At 48.1% G+C, this 9,547-nt stretch overlaps 1 long non-coding RNA gene across 2 annotated transcripts in view; it reads left to right on the top strand.

Annotated features, from left to right (window-relative positions):
- Positions 1-6,831: 6,831 nt before the first annotated feature.
- LOC109319860 overlaps positions 6,832-9,547 on the top strand; it is a 24,796-nt gene continuing 22,080 nt past the window's right edge. For both annotated transcript variants that reach the window (XR_002103650.1, XR_002103651.1), the window contains exon 1: positions 6,832-6,886. This is a non-coding gene — a long non-coding RNA (uncharacterized LOC109319860). The remainder of the gene's footprint in view (positions 6,887-9,547) is intronic.

Here is a 9,547-nt window from a genome sequence, read left to right as displayed (position 1 = left end):
CACCAGGCTGCACTCCAAGCTGCTCCGCCAGCCCCATGGAGCTCAGCCCAGCGGCGGGACGCAGCGGGAGAGCCAGTGGCGGAGCTGCTTGGAGCGCAGCCCTGGTGAACACAGCCTGGCAGCTGGAGGCTCCATAACCCCATGGAGCTGAGTCTGGCAGCAGGAGAGAGCCACTGGCCAGGGCTGTGCTCAGAGCAGCTCCATTACTGGCTCCCCCGCCACCTCCCTCGTGGGGCTGGCGGAGCTGCTCATGGTGCAGCCCTGGCTCTCCCCGGCCTCCCACCACTGGGCTGTTTTGAAATGCGAAACATTTCAAAACTTTCAAAATGTTTTGAGTGCCCTCATTTCATTTCAAAACTATTTTGAAACCTTTTGTTTCATTTCGATTTTGCTGTTTTGAGCTTGAAATGCATCGTAGCAGCTTTGAAATGAAACACTAGTAGAAATTTTGCACAGCCCTACTGGGCAGTGTCTCATTGCTACTGTGCAGTAGTGTCTGAAAAAATCTGTGGGGATGGTACTGCGCAGAAATGCTGGTTACAGAAGTTATTTAGTACTTGGTTATGCAAGTACTAAATGACTATGGGGTAATGACTGTGTGGTCCACCATTCATGTAGCTGTGGCCACTGTCCCGAAAACTCCTTCCATGTTACTAAGGTAAGACAAGGCCCTATGACTAGGTCCATCAAATGCTGCCAAGCTCAGCCCAGTTGAACAACGTCCACATTCAGAGAAACAGTGGCTATTTGGTATACCGGTTGTGCCTACCATGTGCTGGATGCAGTGCAAACACCAGACAAGTTCAAACCCTTCCCCTACTCCCAGTTTACAGTGGCTATTTGGTATACCAGTTGCACCTACCATGCCATGTGCTAGATGCTGTGCAAATACCAGACAAGTTCAAACCTTTCCCCTACCCCCACTTTATAGCAAATCTATATAAAAGTGGCAGATGAAAGCTAAGGTAAAGGAGTACGATGCTCAAATGACATTTAGCCACGCACTGATAAAGTATTTAAAATAAATTAAATAATACTATTGCCTATTTAGATGATTTCCTGATTGCCCTTTCTCCTTGATGACATTACAGTGAACTTCTATGGCAATCACTGTGGGAGGAATGGATCTTCAGGACAGTGTTCTCTGATCCCGAGGGCAAGCAAACATCAGTTTTGGTCCAGCTCTTGGCTTTCAGCTCTGTCTCCTTTTCCCGGATCACTGAGAGCTGTTGGAAATATGTGGCTTGCTTTTCACAGCCTCGTGTTTGTCTCACCTTTGGCCATGCTTTTTGTTTACAGTTCAACTGTTCAGGCAAGTGCCATATAGTTTGTAAGAATTTGCTGAGAGGCAAAGGTGAGCTCAAGTAGAAGACTAGTGTGGAGGAAAAACAGTTTGCTGCTGTGATCCACATTTGCTGGTCATCTTTAGTGAGGTTGCTCAAGATGTGCAGGCTGCTGATACGGAGAGAAAAGATAATGGCGGTACCCGGTTAACTCCACAATGAATGCCACTGCCCATTATGCCTGTCTTCGAGTAAAGAAATATCTGCCAGCATAATTTAGAGGTCTCCAAACCATCTTTATTTCTCTGGTCCTTTGCAGTGACATAGTAGTGATCTCAGTTTGTTACTTCTAGCTTTCCTCAGAAATCTTTTTATAGAGGCACTGGTTATCCAAAGTTTAGATGAGGTAACTGCTTGTCTGGGTGCTGCTGCTTTTGGAGATGAAACGTTCTTCTGTGCCAGTATAGTTCCCCAGGGCATAACACAGCAATTCTTCTTCTGTTGGAGTGAACCCCAGTGGCCTGTGCCATGGGGCTGGATGCTTATTGCCCCTCAAAAATGGGGTGGGCCCCAGTTCTTTGAGAATGTGTGTATGTCAGGAAATACTATTGAGAAAGGTAGAACTATTGGATCTACGGGAACTTCAAAAACCATGGCTGGAGGGCGATAACCTGTTGCTTAATAGTTAAACAAGGAAATGCAAAAGGTACTCAGAGAACAGTAGGAGGAAAAGGATGTTCATGTAGCCACAGATATGAACAGTTATCTCCATGGTAAGATCAGTATTCAAAGGGCATAAAAAACCCCACAAACATTTTACCTGTAAGGAAAATAGATTATGGGATTTACGAGATCAAAGGATGTTTTGACATGCTATTTACTAAGGGCTGTAGAATAAAAATCCAAGCTGTTTATTCAGGAAGCCAAGCTGAATAAAACTTGAACCTGCAACAGACACTGTGCCAGGGGTTGGGACCAGAGGTTGGTGTGAGGCTTGAGCAGCTTCCCTCACTATGAGGATAATAATGTTATGGCAAGAAAGTTTATACTTTTGTGCTTGTTTATTTTAAACACTTTATACTCTAAGACCTCAATGGGTACAAGAGGAATGACACAGAGGGAAGAGATACCAAAGCTAATGAGGGTGAGTCCCTCTGCCAGACGGTATGCCACAGACACAAGGGACTGGAGCTTGTAGAGAGCCTAACAACCAGTGGGTCCTTAAACATGTTAAAGTTTGGAGTGCTGTATTTGCTGTGGTTCCTAGTACCAGGGTTTGCACAAGGAAGGCTGAGGCATCATAACCCTAGGCATAATTTGGGGACTGCTCGTTTTTGATTTGTAGTCTCTGTTTTCTAATTGAACAATGCAGCACTACTCCCAAGAGTAAGGATTGCAGGATTGGGTCCACAGAAATAGACAAACAAGCACACCAGAAACAAGGCTTACACACCATTTACAGCCCATGTAAGTGCTAAAGTGGCTTTCATCCTCTGAACTCCCTCTCATGCCAGTTTCTCACTTAGTCTCACAGTAACTATATGCAGCAAGGCACTCTGAACAAACAGGTATGGTCTAGATTCATGGATTCATAGATTCATAGACATTAGGGCTGGAAGGGATGTCAGAAGATCATTGAGTCTAGCCCCCTGCCCCAAAGGGCAGGAAATCAGCTGGGGTCATAGGATCCCAGCAAGATAAACATCCAAATGTCTCTTGAAGGTGTTCAAAGTAGGTGCTTGAAACAACTCTGGCGGCAGTCTATTCCAAACCTTGGGGGCTTGGACAGTGAAGAAGTTCTTCCTTATGTCCAGCCTGACACAGTCATAAAGGAGTCTGTGACTGTTCGATCTTGTCATCCCTTGGCACGCTCTGGTGAACAAATGTTCCCCCAGATCCTGGTGAGCACACCTGATAAACTTATAGGTGGCTATCAGATCGCCCCTGAGCCTGCGCTTTTCCAGGCTAAAGAGCCCCATGGCTCTCAGCCTGCCATTGCAAGGTCTGTTTTCCTGACCTCTGATCACACGCGTGGCTCTTCTCTGGACTCTCTCAAGCGTCTCCACATCCTTTTTGAATTGTGGGGCCCAAAACTGGATGCAGTACTCCAGCTGCAGCCTCACCAAGGCCAAATACAATGGGAGAATGACATCCTGGGATTTGCTTGAGAAGCGTCTATGGATGCAAGCCAGCGTTTTGCTCACTTTTTACTAGCTGCAGCATCACACTGAAGGCTCATGTTCAATTAGTGGTCAATCATGACCCCCAAGTTCCTTTCATTGGAAGTGCTAACGAATGTAGTACTGCCAAGCCTATAAGGACGCTGCAGGTTTTTCCTCTCAAGGTGGAGAACCTTACATTTTTCAGTATTAAATGCCATCAGGTTCTCATCTGCCCATCTCTTGACCTGTCAAGGTCAGCCTGGATTGCCCTCCTGTCCTCAGGTGTGGACGCTTTACCCCAAAGTTTGGTGTCAGCGGTGAACTTGGCCAGTCCGCTTCTGATGCCAATGTCCACATCATTAATGAATATGTTGACCAATATAGGCCCAAGGACAGAGCCCTGGGGGACCCCACTGGTCACAGCGCACCACAAAATTGTTTTCCATCAACCACCACCCTCTGGCTCTGACCATGGAGCCAGTTCTCCAGCCAGCGGACTGTGGAAATGCTGAAGCCACAGCTGGCCAGCTTTGCTAAGAGGTGATCATGGGATACCAAATTGAAGGCTTTTTTAAAATCAAGATATATGATATCAATCTCTTCCCCCTTGTCCAGGTGATAGGTCACCTGGTTGTAAAAGGAAATAAGATTGGTCAAGCAAGACCTACCCACAACAAACCTGTGCTGGCTATCCCTCAGGATTTTGCCATTGGCTAGTCTGTTGAGAATGGTCTCTTTAATAATCTTTTCTAGGATCTTCCCCAGGGTAGAGCAGGCTAATGGGCCTGTAGTTTGCTGGATCCACTTTCCTGCCCTTCTTGAAGATAGGCACCAGATTGGCCTTCTTCCAGTCTTCGGGCACTTCTCCAGAGCATCAGGAGCTCTCGAAGATCCGTGCCAGGGGCTGGGCTATGATTCTTGCCAGCTCCTTGAGTACCCTGGGGTGTAGATTGTCAGGGCCGGCGGACTTGAAGGTGTCCAGCCTCTCAGGGTGTTCCTTCACAAGGTCAGCATTGCTGGAGGGTAAGGAATCTCTCATACCCAGGCCTTCCTGTCTCATAATGGGCAGAGGCATCCCTTGGGACTGAAGACTGATGCAAAGTACCCATTTAGCAAGTTTGCTTTTTCATGGGCGTCGGTTGTCAGTTGTCCCATCTGATCTATCCATCTCCTGCGTTGGGGTTCTCCTTCTGGTCAGGTCCTCCAGCGTTTTACCCTTTCAAGGGCCATATCCCTCCTTGAAATCCTAAGAAGCATCCAATACAACTAACAAATCATATATACTCTACTCAGACACCTACAGCTTCACCCCCTTGCCCAGCTCTGGGGAGATCTGTCTCATCCTGGCCTTCCTATGAAGCAGAAACAAACATCACAAGGAGGATGGCACTCCTTGGGCAGTCCCACTCTTGCTGGCTTTTATAGTCTCAGTCTTTCTACTCTCTTTGGCCTACCCACTGTGCTCAGAATGCTGACTGGTAGGAATGACGCTCCTGAAATTGTGCCCTCTCTCTCAGGGTCCAGCACAGGAGCTAACCCTCCCCTGCAGCTCTTCCCAGATCCCTTTATCCCTGGCTCTGCCATCCCTCTCCCCTCCTTTCCACAGGGCCTCCTCTGATTGCCCTGAATTCCCTCTTTTAACTTTCCCTCTCAGCCAACCTCACTCTCCCCAGGCATGCCAGGCGAGGTCAATCACCTCTACAGGTGTTCAACAACTCCCTATCCCAGGCTGACACTCCTTACCAGCCTATCATCACAGCTTTCATGTGACTGTGGCTCATAGGCTCTTGCAGGAACAGTGAATGACATCTTTCCCTGTGCAAAAGGTTAGCAAAACAACCCGCTTGTGTGAATACTTGTGAACATTTTGAATCTTTTTTCACAAATAACTTGCTGATTTTCCAAATGCAACTGAACAATGAATCCTGTGACCCAAGAAATAACTGGGAGGAAAAAAAAGCAGTTGTGGTTGAGGTACTGAACTTGGGAAAGCTGGCCTGCTACAGACTTGCTGCATGACATATCACTTAATCCTCTGCACCTCCATGTTCCTATCTGCAAAATAAGGATAGCAATCCTTCCATAGCTCAGAGGGTGCTGAGTGGACAATGAAATACTCATTAATGTGAAGTGCTCATATACAATGATGATTGGGGATGTACAAGTGTTGGGAATATGGGGTCTCAGAATCAGGGCTTAGGAGACTTGTGAATATGTCTCAGGGGCAATGACTACTCCCACCTTCTTTAGGGTGACAGAGGAAGAAGATCCTAGAACTCATGGGAAATGCATCTGTTATAACATGGTGCTGTTTCTGGAACACACTGAGAACCTCTGCCTTCAGTAGCACTTACCACCAAGCTGTTCACCAACATAAGTATGAATTCCCAGTTGGATGATTTAATCAGCTTCACTAAAAGCCTGCTTGTCTCTTGTAAATAAATAGATAAGCTCAGCTTGTAAAAACCAAGATCCTTTCATTTGCCCTGTGTTAGAACAGAATATAGCAAACAGAAAGCAAACATTTGTGGGATCCATAGCTTCCCACAGATTTAGTGAGGGATTGCAGAGTGCTCTCTGGGCAAGTGTAGCTGGGCTAAAAATCAGTTCGCATGCTGCACTGAACTCTCTCATTTACTGTGTGACACCAAGAGAAGTGATGTGTTTTTCTCTTGGGTTGCGGAAGGCTGGACTTTACTCTCTAATTCTGCAAACAGCTCTTCTAGCATGCTTACTGGGGCGGCTGTTGTTGTTGTTGTCTTCCCTCCAAGTAAGTAGTACCCCTTTTCTTTTAATTGTAAATCATGTAGGTGAGAGGTCAGTTTCTTTTTATAACAACAATCACACTTACCTTGGAGGATAAATTGAAAAAAATGCTACGTTCCCTTTTTTATTGCCCCTTTATGACACTATGTCTGAGAGTACAAAATGAGCAAATGAACTGTGATCCTTACCTCAGATTCACATGGTCACTTTAAGACAGCTACGTGAAGGAATTACAGAATTAAAGAGTGGACCTTGATCTTTCTAAGGCCAAACAGGAAAGAAAAACTGGGCAGTTAGTAAAGCGTGTTGCCCGCATATCCCTTGTTAATTGGTATGAATTTAGTATTCAGGAAAGTGAGGACTAGGAAAAAGAACAGCAGAGAGGCATATAGAGGTTGCGAGCATGTCCTGTGCACAGCTATGCCACAGAGCCTCACTCCTGAATCCTGCCATGACTTTTCTGATTCACTCTTTAGTTAACATTTTGTATCACCCACCTACCCTGTCTTTCAGTTCCACGTTTCTCTCTTCAGCAGGGTCTCAGATCCCAAGAGGTTTTGTATTATCTGCAAAATGCCTAAGAAGGACATAGGTGATTTTTTTTTTCTTTTTTTACATTATTCGCTCCGGGTGAATTGACTGCTAGGGCTGGGATTGGTGCATCTTCAGCCCAAGGTTGGTTACATGTGTGATTTTTCTATTTTTAGAATGCCCTAGATCTCACTCCTACTCCTTGACAGCCATGTTAGCTTGAAGATAACAGTTCTTATAAACCTTGTTTTGTGGCTTTTTTGCCCTACAATGCTTAGCTGGAGAAAGCTGCTCCTAGTGACATGTTCCTGGCTTGCGGTTTGTCATCATTGTACCCATCAGTGGTGCTCAACCTCTAGCATACAGGCTACATTTGGCCCTTGGTGCTATGTCATCTGCCTGCAGGGCTCCCCAGGGGTCCATTGGGAACCCTGCAGGCCATGGCCCTGGGTGCTAGATTGGGTGTGCAGGGCAGTGTGGGGAATGATCCTGGGGTATGGGGCTTGGTGGGGGCAGTGTGGTCCCTGGAGCCCAATCCTGGTGCATGGAACTGGGAAGAGCAGCATGCAGGGGTGGCACAAAGCCCAATCTGGTCCACAGACCAGTCCTACACCATTCATCTGACCCACAGGGCCAAAAGCTTGAGCACCTTGATATACATCAAAAGGACTGGATTGATGCTTTCTAATCCCACAGATTAAATTGAGTGTGGAGTATTACCAGCATTACCTTGAGGCCCAAGGCAATGCATCCACCAGATGTTGCAGCAATGTATGTGAAATGTGAGACTTGTCATCTTGGCTTTGAAATGTTTGGGCTAAGAATTTCAAAGCCAGCTAGGAGACGTGAATGTTCAGGTCCCATTAGTGGCCAATGGAAAAAAGACAGCCAGCCCATTAGGAACATTTGAAAATCCTAGTTTTATAAACCAAGATTATGTTGAAGATGCAATGGAAGGATAGCCGACACCAAGGACTAGATTCCACCAATTAGGTCTGTTAGTGGATTTAGGCACTTAAATGTAATTCTTTTCCACCCTGCTCAAGGAGAATAGTGGTGTCACCACACCATCATGGGCACAATTTCACACAGACAGGATAAAGTAAGACTGGATGTGTATAGGCAATGCATGTAAAGAATAACAGTAAAAACAGCCAAAGCTTATTGGCTAATGTGGCCTTTCAAAGAGGTAGGAAAGCCTGTCAGGCTGATGCACCTGCCCATTGAGAGAAGTTGATTAGAACACAGTGGACAGCTCTGAGGGCACTTCTACATGTAATGATCTTCACCATGTACATGTGGCAAAAAATTCCTTTGTGTAGCTTAGTAGCATCACACAATACACATGTGCAAGGTTTGGGGGCTTCAAATGAGTTTGCAGTGTTGCAAACTAAACCACATCCCCATTTTGTGTAGTTTGCAACCAGTGGTGATGCATTGGGAGTACACAGAGGTGTATGTGCACCGCCTGAGAGCACTGGTGCACCCACTCACAGCCAGCATTCCCTGCTTAGGCGATGGGCAGGGGGGGCTGGCAGGAGCACCAGTGCCTCCCCTGCGAGTGCCAGCTGGGCAGTGGGGGTGCCAAGAGACGTGCTGCTGGCACTTCCGGGTGCCCTGCTCGTGCTTCTCAGTTGGTGCGATTTGGCTGTGGGGTGATCCCCACCCCCCAGTTGCCAACTGGCTGCTGGGGGGGGGCATGTACCCCCTTGACACAGGAGGTACCAGTTGCCCATGTTTGCAATGTTGCAAATTGCAGTGATGCAGCTTTCAGTTTACACCCTGGCCATGGAAGAGGTGAGCATGCTCCACCAAAAAAAAGGATCGGGCCCCTCGCCACTTCTCCCTTCAGCAGGCACCTGGCAGCCACAGTTGCCTGCTGAAGATAGAAGCTGCAAGGGGCCTGATCCTTTTTTTGTAGTGTGTGTAGCCTGCTGGCCTCTCCATCAGTCAGGGGGCAAGTTGCCAGGGGGCAACAGGCCCCTGAGGTACAGTGGGGCCCCAGTCCTTCCCTCCTTGACAGTGGCACTACCCAGGGCTGCCCACGTAGGTTGCTAGTGTGCTGGGGGCTGCTCCAATTTGGAGGCAGCACCCAGTCAGATGCAACTCTCCCCAAGCCTGCCAGGGCTGCTGGTGTCCCATGCACTGTCCCTGCTGCCTTCCTGCCACCTGGGACTGCCTAAGAATGGGCTGGCTTGCCCCTCGGGCAGTGCAGAGAGATGGCAGGAGGGTTACTGGGTGTGGTGGTGGCAGGAGAAGGTGGTGGAGACAGTGCACGGGGTAATGGAAGCTTGGGTGAGCTTGGGGAAACTCAGGCTTGGCAGGCATCCAGTATACTATGCACCATCCCTGACACCTTCTCCAGCTACCAGCACACCCAGCCACCTTCTTGCCATCTCCCTACACTGCCCCAGGGCAAGCAAGCCCATTCCTGTGTGGTCCCAAGCAGCGGGAAGGTGGTGGGGACCATGCACAGAGTGCTGGAAGCCCCAGAGGGCTCAGGGAAGAGTTGGATCCAGTGGTGCCTCTAAGCTGGGCCAGCCACCAACCCTCTAGCAGCCTGCCCGGGGGTGCGCCACTGCTGTGGAGAGAAGGACCCCCGCAGCTCAGGGGCCTCTTGGCCCCCCAGCAGCTCACCCCCCAGCTGTGAGGCGGCAGGCTCTGCGGGAGAAAAAAAGAAGGATCAGGCCCTTTAGTCCCCTAGCCATAATGTGACGGAAAATTGAAACAGTGGGTTGCAATTAAAAACCTATCGTTTCAATTTAGAGGGCATAAAAAAAACCCTGGGGATTAAACCCCCATCAC

Source organism: Crocodylus porosus, unplaced genomic scaffold, assembly GCF_001723895.1.
Source record: "Crocodylus porosus isolate Cpor-Errol unplaced genomic scaffold, CroPor_comp1, whole genome shotgun sequence".
Taxonomy (NCBI): domain Eukaryota; kingdom Metazoa; phylum Chordata; order Crocodylia; family Crocodylidae; genus Crocodylus; species Crocodylus porosus.
The sequence above is the reverse complement of the archived record's forward strand: the minus strand, read 5'-3'. Positions and strand labels throughout refer to the sequence as shown.